We start from the raw sequence: 11,892 nt of genomic DNA, 5'->3' as shown, positions 1-11,892 counted from the left end.
ATCGTCATCTGCCACGTCGACAGCAAACACGGAGAGATAACAAAAGAAAATTTTTGGCCGACCGCACGGGCTGGCCGTTTCTATATTTCCATTACCATTCGAAACTGGATACTCAAAAACTAATCAACTGCCAGAGCAGGCTATTGTTTGTACATAATGTAACAGTTTCAACTCCAAATAAGAATTATCTACTTTTTGGGGCCGGTCGCTGGGACCGGCCTCTCTAAACCTGCTGAATTCCGTAGCGTGCCAGGATGTGTTTATTCTGTGAGGCCAGTGGATAAGACCAGCCTCAACCCATTTTTTGTCGCTTCGATCCAATCAAAGTCTTCCAGCGCAATCCCTGAGATTGGCTCTTGTCCTTTCGCGTCCCAGGCGTTCATGTCTGCGAGCGAAACCTCACTGGAGTCATCTGCACGGACCACGTCCACTTCGTCGTCACCCCATTGAACTAATCACTGGTGCATTGTGGAAGGAACACAACAATTGGCGTGAATCCAATCCCTCCCAAGCAGCACTGTGTACGTACTCTTACTGTTGACGATGAAGAACGAGGTTGGGACGGTCTTGCGGCCAACTGTCAACTCCACATTGAGGGCGCCCTTTGCCTCCGACGGCTGCCCGTTGAAATCATTGAGCATTACATTGGTCTTGATAAGGTCAGCAGCAGAACGACCCAATCGGCGCAGCACTGAATACGACATCAAATTGACTGCAGTGCCAGTGTCGACCAACATCCTGTTCACAGGCTTGCCGTCGATGAGACCCTTGAGATATAACCCCTTCAGGTGCTTGTAGCTTTTCTCCTTGGGCTTCTCAAAGATCATCGGCTGTTGGCCAAGATCCAGCTGGGCGACGGCCAGCTCTTCCGGATGAGGCGCTCGAAATTCCGACGGGAGCACAAATATCATATTCACATCGGCCGACGATTTCTCATCGGCTTTTAAATGCTTGGGACACCACTCCCTCCTTGGAGGGCGCCTTGCCACTCTTTGTGGACGCCTGACTTGCCCCGCGAGATCCGGGCACGCCTTCCTCAACACGTCGAGGTACCTTGCTTCAACCTCTTCGAGATTGCGTAAGCACTGCACTCTGTGCTTCTGCGAGCGACTAAGTCTGTCAGGACACCATTGTGGACGATGATAATTATCCTCCCCTTCGAGCTCAAGATCATCCCTGGATGGCCGCCCAACATGGTCGTCGTGACGCGCTTTGGGCCCCAAGCACCGGAACACCGACGTCTCGCCTGATTGGCATCCCCGAGGCCTGCACTCCAGGTAATCATCGATAGTAGGCAATCGGCTCATGCTGGAATTCCAACAGTACCTGAAGAACAGGCAATGCCAGTGGTCGCATGTAGCCTGGCGCCTCCCCAGCGCTCTCCCCGTGCGGTGCTCGTACTCCTCCTCTTCCGATTCATGCCGGCGACGCAGCTTGTACTGATACTCGTATTTTTCAAGAAGCTGATTGGAAGCTCGGAGTTGATTGTGGATGTGACGCACTTGTTCTTCAGTAATATGTTGCTGCTCTAACTCATCTTCATCCTGGGGCCGTTTGCCAGAATCGACCTCCCACCATGTTAATCTGGAACGCAAAATTCTGGCCCTCAGGTCTAAGATCCGCCAGCCCCAAGGGTTGCCCAACACCACCCAAAAACATGATTCCATTTGGGTTATTGTTGATAGACTCACTAAATCAGTGCACTTTCTGCCAGTGCACACCACCTACAATGCAAAGAAGTATGCGGAGATTTACCTGGATCGCATTGTTTGTCTACATGGCATACCAAAGACGATTATTTCAGATCGTGGTGCGCAGTTTGTTGCACGCTTTTGGGAGCAGATGCAAGAATCACTAGGCACGAAACTGATTCGTAGCTCAGCATATCATCTGCAAACCGATGGACAAACCGAAAGGGTAAATCAGGTTCTAGAGGACATGTTGAGAGCATGTGTCATTCATTATGACAAGAATTGGAACAAATGTCTAGCTTTAGCTGAGTTCTCGTACAACAACAGCTATCAAGCAAGTTTAAAAATGGCACCTTTCGAGGCCTTGTACGGTCGTCGGTGTCGTACTCCCTTGAGCTGGTCGCAAGTCGGAGAACGAACTATATTCGGGCTCGATCTTGTGACTGAAGCGGAAGAAAAGGTGAGAGTGATTCAAGCCAACCTCAAAGCCGCACAGTCGAGACGAAAGAGCTATTTCGACAAAAGAAGAAATCCATTGCAATTTGAATTGGGCGATCATGTCTATCTTCGGGTTTCACTAACTAAGGGTGTACAACAGTTCGGAGTGAAAGGAAAACTAGCTCCCCATTATGTTGGCCCATATGAGATCATTGAGCTATGTGGACCCGTGGCCTATAGGGTACGACTCCCTCCGCCGCTATCCAACATCCATGACATCTTTCATGTATCCCAACTCAAGAAGTGCATCCGAGTTGCTACCGAAGTTGTCGAACAACAGCAAATCTCTTTGGAACCGGATCTATCTTATATTGAGCATCCTCTCAAGGTCCTAGACAAAAAGGAAAGGGGTACTCACCGGAAAGCAATTCCCATGTATAAAATTCAGTGGAATCACCACACTGAAGAAGAAGCCACGTGGGAAACTGAACACTACCTCAATCAGAACTTTCCGGGTTTTCTCGACTCTACCAAAGGTATTCCTTCCGTGTTTTTTTTCCTTGTCCGAATCTCGGGACGAGATTCCTTTTAAGGGGGGTAGGCTGTGACAACCCAGGTTTTTAAAGCGCAAATTAAGAATTAATCCTCCGTAGATGCAATTTGATTTGGGTTTAATTTGGACACCTGCACGTGTATATGCGCGTGTTAACAAAATTTAAACCTTAATTCAAGAACCATTCGTAACTTTTAAACCACTGAGAGAACACGCACGAATTTTGGATGACATCTTACCCATGCTATGATAAATCAAAACCTAGTTGAAGCTAAGAGAGAAAATAAATTTTCACACATGAAATGACAAGTCGTTCGGATTTCAAATTCGAGCTCCTCTTTATTTCACTGAAAGGAAAATCCCCAAAAAGGAAAAATTTAAACCGTAGCTCAAATAAACTTTTGCCCAAAACAAAAGTTGTAGAGTTTAATATGGCAAACAATGTTCCTATTCAAAGTTTATCAAGTTGCCACACAAAATTTTGAGAAAAATTTGAATTTCAAAGCGTATAGGGTGAATTCAAAATATATGCTAGTTTGAATTTCTAGCTTTCAAACAAAACTTCAAATAAAAATGTCCCTGAAACGAAGCATGTAGAGTTTTGAATTTGGAACAACTTTCATATTCAAAACTTTTCGAGTTTGAATTCAAAATTTGGAGAAAAATCGAGTCAAACACCATTGACCGTGTCACCCTCTCTCTCTTCTCTCTCTTCCCCCTTCCTTCTCCCTCCCGACGCGCCACGGCGTCGCCGCGCGCAGGGCATCGCCCCGCGTGGCGCCCGATTCCCGGCTGCGCCAGCGCCCGCACACGCGCACCCGCACGCCAGCCTCCGCGCCCGACCACGCGCTCGCCCTGTCCCATCGTCCTCGCCACGCGCCCAGCATGCCCGCGCCGCCCCGGCGGCCTCGCCGCACCACGGTCGGCCACCGGCGTCGCGCGGCATTCCTCGCCTCGCGCAGCGTGCCCCGCTCTCGCTCTCCCCGCCATAACTCCGCCCGGCCGCGCCCTCACTCACCCCACCCTCATTTCTCCCCTCAGCCCGAGCCGCACCTCTCCTCCTCAAGCCCAGCTCCGCCGCACGCCATCGCAACCCTCCCAATCGTTTCCCCGTCCTCCACTGCAGCTCCAAAGCTTGCGGAGCCAACCCAGTTCGCCGGCCTTGCCCTGCATTGCCGAACTTCCTCCCCGCCGCCGCAGTCCGCCGCCGTGCGCACGCTGAGCTCCATGCTACGCCCTTCTCCACCCAAATCGTCTACGCCCGCAGCTCCACCACGTCCCAGGGCATCTTCCCGACCTGACCCTTCCACCGGAGACCCGCCGGAGCACCGTCGCCGCCGTCAGCTACCGCCGCCATGCCCCTGCGCGCCGTCGACCCGCCCCTACAGGCCATCCCAGCCCACGCCGCGACTACCCAAAGGTAGAGCTCGATCCCACGAGTCTCCCCAGCCCCTTCCCCCACGCCTCCGGCAAGCGAGCTCGCCGGAATCGGCCGTGCGCCGCCGCCCTGTTTAGAATCCCGGCCAGGGACCCGATTGCAAAGATTTAAATCCAGTGAATTTTAAAAATAGTTATAAATTCATAGAAAAATCATAAAAATGCAAATCCAAATGTTTTGAGTTCTTTACGAGTAGATCTACAAGTTTGGTTACAAAAATTTTTTCATTTGACCTCTGTTTTTAGCTCTAGATTAAAAGCAAGAAAAATAGGAGGTTAATTAGATCTCTAGCTAGGAGCTTTGGCCGACCTTCATTTTTGGGAAGCCACTTGTACATGCAAAGGGTAGGTCTCTGTAAAAATTTGAGATCCAGTAATGCCATCTAGCTAAGGTTTTTTATTTAGCTCTTGTTTTATACCTATTAAGGTAGATCTATTTATATCTTTGTCACTACTCCATGCATGCACTGGAAACTTGTACAGAATGTTAGTTTTGCTGCATGTAAGCTTCAGAAAAAGTATGATAAATTTTTTGTGGATCCAAACTGGTTAAACTAATTAATGGCCTAAGTAAATGAACCAAATCAAGAAAAATAGTTTTTATGGTAAGAAAAATCTCATGTTTTTGCCAGAGCCTCTAAACAACTAAATAAGCATGCTGGAAGAATTTTAACTCTTGAAGTGCCGTAGAACTGTTTATAAAAATTAGCTTTGCTTTATGCCTTGATAACTTGTGTTATTTTTCATGCCTTGTAAAGTCATCCAATAAATCTGGAAATTTTACAGAACACTCATAATGTGCTGAGGAGCACTCAGTAAAATTTTGAATCCTAGTTCTTGTGTTTTTGTCTCTGTATAAAAATGATCTTGTTCTATATTTAAAAGTTTGCTGAATTTTCATTTATTTCCAGTGCAGTAAACTGTGCTGAAAATTTTACAGTAAATTGGTGAGCACGGTTTGCACTTAAGATAAAATTTTGATGGACAGAAACTGAAAGGAACTATATTTAACAAATACAAGTCAAAACAAGGGAAAACGGAATTAAAATACTTAAGTTTGTTAATAAGTTTTTCTGAATAAACCACTTCCATTTATAAACCAGATCAGATTAATTACTACCCTATAAATGATTGCCCAAGAAATTATAAAAGAAACATATCACCTAATGAGGGGTAAACCAAATATTCAAGGTTAACTTAAAGCAAAATAATTAAACAGTAGGTCACCTGTTAATTCACGCTTACTCTGCATTTCATTTAAACTCGACCACCGTCGCCGACGGAGACTACAAGTTGGTGCCCGCGTCTGAGGGAGAGCAGCGTGAAGAAGCCAGGGTGCACCTGACCGCCGCAGTCGAAGCCCCGGACCAATGTTCGGACGAACCAAACTCTCACCCAGACCAAGAAGGCAAGCCCCGGAGCATAACCGCTATCTCTAACTTATGCAACTATTTGTTTTTGCTTGTGCATTAAGTTATAGGTTTGTTTGAAACTATAGTTGCATGATCCTAGGTACTCATGTTTGAATACTAGATGCAAGGATCATTAGAAATGCTAAGCTTATAGGACTCCAGTAAAAGTCGAGTGATTTCCTGTCAATCGCGAGAATTATAGGAGTTGTCTGTTTACTACACGCTGCAATCATAAGGTCTACGGACGGGGCCTGATATTTATTGCCTCGTCTGTTTAGCGAAATTTCTAAGGCCGCAGTGTGTGGTAGTGGTGGTTAAGCGTTTGAACGTACTAGCCACATGCCGAGAAATATGGTAATCGGTAAGCTCAGTACCCGATTGGACCGGCAAGTGGAGATACCTTCCACCCTCTTTGAACTAGGTTCTCATGCGGCCACATGCGAGTGCAGGAGTGGTCACGACCCGGCGACGAACCGTGGCGTGGGGCTCTGTACTCGAGGGGGGTGGCCCTGTCCACAACCCAGGAAGAAAGGGGAGAAGTTGCGTGGATGTTCTTTGGGGACCCATGCGTGTGAGTTAGGTTTGCCATGCAAGGTTAAGAAACTCGATTCGAATCGTTTGCTTCTCGCGGTTAATGAGACTGCTTAATACTTCTGCCACATAGAGTAAGAAGAGGAAGATGATGATGATTAAAGGTTGTTGGTTGATGAAAGATAAATGTTTTCCACCATTGTTGTTAGCGGATAGTTGCTCATCTAGAATGGTTAATCGAAACTGGGATCGGAAAGCTAAAACCTGAAAGCAAGGACTCACTATTAGATGCTTTTCGGCAAAACAAACCTCTCCAGCCAAAAGTCTTTCATGTCTAGTTAATGGGCTAAGTATACCCTTCGTCGAGTAAGCCTTGCTGAGTATTAGTATACTCAGCCTTGCTTGTGGCATAAATTTGGATTGCAGGTGAGATGTTTCTGGATCAAATTGCTGGTTTGACTTGGCCGTGCAAGCTAGCCCTGGCTGGTCGGTGGAATGGGATCCATCACCAGCAGATGATGAAGATGCCGAGTGATGTCACGTACGGGCTTCATCGTGGCACCACTTATCTTCGTTAGCATCGTTTAATTTTCCGTTGCATGACTCTGAAGTGTTTCTGGATAAAACTTATAATGTTTTAAATTCCTGTTTTGTAACTGGTGGTATGTCGTACTCTGGGCTCGCCGTCGTGCGAGTAAGTGATGTGCTTGTCTTCGATCCGAAATTTACCGTAGTTAATTGGGAGGTTTTACCCGACAGACCGACCAGGGTCACTCCGTTTAAGTGCGAGTTGGTCAGATTCGCCCTGAGGCGACAGATAGCGCACTTAAACCGGATTAATTCTGGTAGGGCTGCTACACTTTGGCTCTGCTAGCTTGCCTACCATTACCATCACGTGTCCTCATATAAAATACCCCTGCTAATTTTTACCTGCCACAACATAATCAGACACTGCCGAGATATGTTTAGTTGGTCACTGGTGTGTAATGCTGAAAAAAGATAGCAACTTTCCTTATAGTTCTCACAGCAACGGATTGATATGCATGTCAGAAAGAAAACGGCATGAACAGGAAACAGTGTTCGGATATTGTGTAATTTCTTATGGTTACACAACAGCTATGTAAAAAAGAAGAATTGCCGATTCACATTAGCTGCGGGCGATGTACTCGTATATTACATAAGCGGCTCCTAGGACCTGCACAGCAAGAGTTTGGAGGTGGCGCAACCAGAGTGTGTTGTCTTCGAGCGCATATGCTGTGATGTTGTCCGGGCCACTGAGGTGCAGCAGCAGGAACGGTGCCCAGAATGCTACCAGCTGGTGCTCGTCTGACCTGCTGTCCACTGATAGATGGCCCAAGGTGTATATCGCCGTGGAGTCGGCCAACAGGTATGCTGACCAGAGGAAGAACATCAGAATGCTGGAGGAGCTACGCCTGCGTGAAAGTGATCGGGTGCTCTAGCCTAAGAGGGGGAGGGGGTGAATTAGGCACTAATAAAAACTTAGACCTATGGCTCCAACTAGTTTGCACAAAACTTAAACTAAAACATGCTATCTAGATGTGCAACTAGGTTGTTCTAGTGTGAAACCCCTATCCCAAAAGAGTTTAGCAACCTATAGTATTTCCTATCAAGAAACTATTCTATGAAAGTAAAGGCACACAAATTGCTAGTATGAAATGTGGAAGCTTAAAGAGAGGGATAGGAGATAGCAAACTCTTGACGCGGGTGTTTATCCCGTGGTTCGGTTAGCCACAAAGGCACACCTACATCCACGTTGTTGTAGCACTCACTAAGAGTATTGCTACTCGGCCACCAAGTCTCTTCCGTGAACACAATCACGGTCACCTTGGCCCCGGGTTCCACTAAGGAGCTTCTCCACAAAGGATGGGGGTCTCCACGTCCCCCGCACAAAGATGTCGTCGCCGCTCCACACCAAGTCGGAGGGTCGATGACGTTGCCGGCGAGCTTCACGCTCCAAGGTGCCGGCGCACCAAGCTCTTGTTTTGGTTCCCTAGAGAACCACAGCACAAAGGCTCAAGGCCTTGCAATCACACTCACTAAGAGCTAATCTAGCACTCACACTTTACAAAACTAGTGCTATAAGCTAAGGATATGATCTATGAGCTCTTGTATGGCTTGGAGATGTTCTTGGATGTGTATGAGGTGTCTTGGGACTCCAGCAATCTTCAAATGGCCGGGGTGAGGCGTATATATAGGCCACCAAGTCTTGTAGCCGTTGCTCCAACGGTCAGCTGAATATCTGCGTATCACCGGAAGAACCGATGCCTCTTGGCGGGGTAGCGACGGTTCATCTGGTCACTCATAACCCGAAGTAGCCGTTGAAGTCCTGACAGCTGACGCAGAGACCACCGGTTGAACCGATGCTTTGTACCGATGCATCACCGGTTCATCCGGTGCTTAAGAATCTTCTCCTGACAGCTGACGTCATTACACCGATGGTATGTACCGATGCCTCACCGGTTCAATCGGTGCTGAAGAATCTTCTCCTGGGGTCTTGACATTGTCTCTGGAACATAGGACGCCCAATGCACCGATGCCCCCTTTTTGACCCGTCGGTTCAACCGGTGCCTATAGGCTGACTTGACTTCGATTCTCTTCTGCACCAAACTTCATAGCGCCGGTTCTTCCGACAAGCGTCGGATGCACCGATGCTTAGGCATCGGTTCTTTCGGTGCTCCTGATCCGAAGAGCTTTCAGGGCGCTGCCCTGAGACCTGCGAGGGGCGGCTCCCCCTCGACCCCCGTCCGCTAACCGGGTAGCGGAACCCCCATAGGGGTGGCCCTTCGGGTCTTGCTACGCCTATCTTCTCTCTTTTTGTCATCACTTGAACCTAAAAGCCTAAGAATGATCATTTTAACAATCATATTAGTCCAAGTGTTGTGTTGTCATTTGATCACCAAAATCACTCGAAATGGCATAAATGGTGCCATGTTCGTTACACTGCGGATCCCTCCAAATACAAGGAGGAATACTTGCAGCGAGAAGCTTACAAGGACCAGGATTTGTATCCCCCATTCATTCCATAGGTTCACTAGCTTTCCAGCTTCTATTACTTCGCTCCTCATCATGTCTGCAGTAACATGTCAAAGAGCGCAACAATATTAGCAACTAGATCTTTGTACATTTGATATGTACATGGAATATGTGCAATGGGCTGAATGTGTAACAAGGCTGGTCAATTAAGTAGGTGATCAACAAGACAGGTAACAGTGGATGGCAATGGCTCCCCAGTGCATGAGAAATGAGTTGGGAGGAGCCCGAGGAATCATAATCTAACTGGCAATGATAAAAACAGAGAAGTGGTAACCAAAAAAACATTAAAGGAGAAAAGAACATAGGTGGTTACCTGGGAATTAAATTGTCGAGCTTTATGATAAGGAGGGTTCCTCCAGCTGCGGCTGCGATGAGGGCCATGGCTTTACCCCGTTTGTTTCAATGCATGAAGGCAAGCTTGCCTTTGAAAAAGTTGTTCCATATCGCATCTGTCAGCTCTTCTCTTTCTCAGAAAAGGATTGGCTTTTAAGACCTGAAAACACCCAAGCTACATCTTTGTGGACGAATCCAACATCTCATCTTGGCATCTTGCTCCCTGAGAAAAAGGAAGGAGAAGCTTAAGTGACTATGGCCTGATCAGCCTGAAAAATAGCCATTTTCTTCAAACAGTTGGAGAAAGGTTGGCGCACAACGGTTTAATTTCCTTGAATTAGCACATGATGATGATGATGCAAAAAAAATGAAAATCTTGCGTGGACGCTCAGAGCAACCATGTGGCAGTGAACATGACAAGAATAACTTCCATCGATCAACTAAAAAGTGTATCCAGCTCAATTGATCTAGTAATTATGAAAAAATCAGTAGAGTTGGAAGTGTTGATGAACAAATCAAGAGCATATATCATCAGTGGTAGTGCAGTTTCTATGCCTAAACTGATCCGCAATTCACGACATGAATGCATCCACAGCCACAGCGGTGATCCATTTTACCCCCATCCACCCACGAACAGATCATAGGGGAACAATTGGTAGTGAATGACTGGTCGCTCACTTGGTCGAAGGGGGTCGATCGACGCGGCGGCGGCGGCGGGAACCCACCAGTCGCCAGTTGAAGGAACCTCCCGACAAAGGAGCTAGCGTGGCGGAGGCGAGGGAGGCAACGAGCGAGCGAGGCGGGTTTAGGAGGACAGACAGGCAGACAGAGGCCGGAGCCAAGAAATGTGGAGGCGGCAGCCCGCTCGCTTGATCGCGCACAACGCCAACGCCGTCGCTCCTTTTTGTTTCTTTTTTTTATAATTATCATCCCTCCATTTTTGTTTTACTTTGCAAAAATCATTAAAGTTTTGTCCCTGTCGTGGTGTGGAAACCCACAGCTAGGTGGCATAATGCACCCGCCTAACCCTGATGTTGTGTGAACTCGGGGGCGCTAGAGGATTTGCCTGATCTGATGCAAGAACGAAAGAACTCGCAAGGATTTAGAGTGGTTCGGGCCGCCGGAGCATAATACCCTACGTCCACTGTGTGATGTATTGCTTATGTCCTTGAGAGCCCAAGGAAAAAAGTCCTTGAGGGAAGAAGAAAAATTCTTGTCCAGGGAAAAGGAGAGAAATCCCCTTGCTCTGCATGTGCTCTCCCTTTTATAGTCCAAGGGAGGCACGTACAAGGCTGCTGGGTTCCGACAAGTGGCCCCAGCAAGGTAGTACGGAATAGTATTCCACCTAGTCTCCATGGCACTGTTGTCGACGGAGATCTTATCCTGGGATTTCCCTGTCCTGCCCGCGTGGATCTTCTGACCGGAATCGATCTTCTGCCGGTCGTGATATTGCCCGTCTTGTCGGCGTGGCGCCCTGTAGTGTAGGCTGCGGCATAGACAGCTGAGCCTGCTATGTAGACTGCGCGACTACGGCGTAGGTGTCATGATGAAGTGGCGAGCTGTTGCCTCTGATTAATGTGGTAGCCAGGCGCGGGCGGCGCCTGCGACTCCACTGTTTTACCTCGGTAATTCACGACCTACAGTGCGGTCTGACAAAGGTTGTCCCGTGCCCTGCGGCGGCAGAGCACACCTCAACCATCCGCATTAAATGCGGGTGGGTGAGGAAGCTTCCACCGGAAGGCTTGCGCCCACGCCCGCGTCTGTGGGACACGTGGCGGGCATGCTCCCAGCAGAAGGCTTGCGGGACACGTGGCAGCTCCGGACCCCTCCCGAGCAGAGTGCTGAGGCGAGCGCTCGCGGGGTCTGGATGGGCACGTGGCGGTCCCGGACCCGACTGTGGGGGTCCGAGTCCACGGCTGAAGGCCCTGAGCATTTCCACCTCTGGGACACGTGGCATCACCGGACCCGTCCCCGCACGGTGGAGTGGGTCCGAGGCCGTTGGCCCGGTGAGATGGAGTCGGACCGCAGGGGTCCGGCTGCTCAGGTCCTCAGAGCGTAGTTATGGATAACTATGCGTGTATTATCCTTGACACTGTAGGAGTGGGTACCCCAGTCGCGGGGTACCGACAGAGGCCCCCGGGCCCGTCTCGGGAGAGGCTACGAACCCGCAGGTGGGGTCACTACTGTGATCTTGCTCCGAACAACTTGGTTGCTTCCAGCGCTCTGCAGTGTGCACTACAAGAGTTTATCCCTCGGGTTATCCGCTGCGTCATCGTGATATAGCATCTCACTGACCTCTTGAGCGGTTCCCGAAAAGATTTTGACTTGCCCGCGCTCTGGGCGGGCGCGACGGTTCAGATTCCGCCGCGCCCGCGCTCTGCGCGCGCATGACGGTTCAGATCCCGTTTCTTCACACCCTGGCTTGCTACCCTCCTTACATGAC

The sequence above is a fragment of the Panicum virgatum genome, chromosome 7N, assembly GCF_016808335.1.
Source record: "Panicum virgatum strain AP13 chromosome 7N, P.virgatum_v5, whole genome shotgun sequence".
Classification (NCBI taxonomy): domain Eukaryota; kingdom Viridiplantae; phylum Streptophyta; class Magnoliopsida; order Poales; family Poaceae; genus Panicum; species Panicum virgatum.
This window is presented reverse-complemented; position numbering follows the sequence as displayed.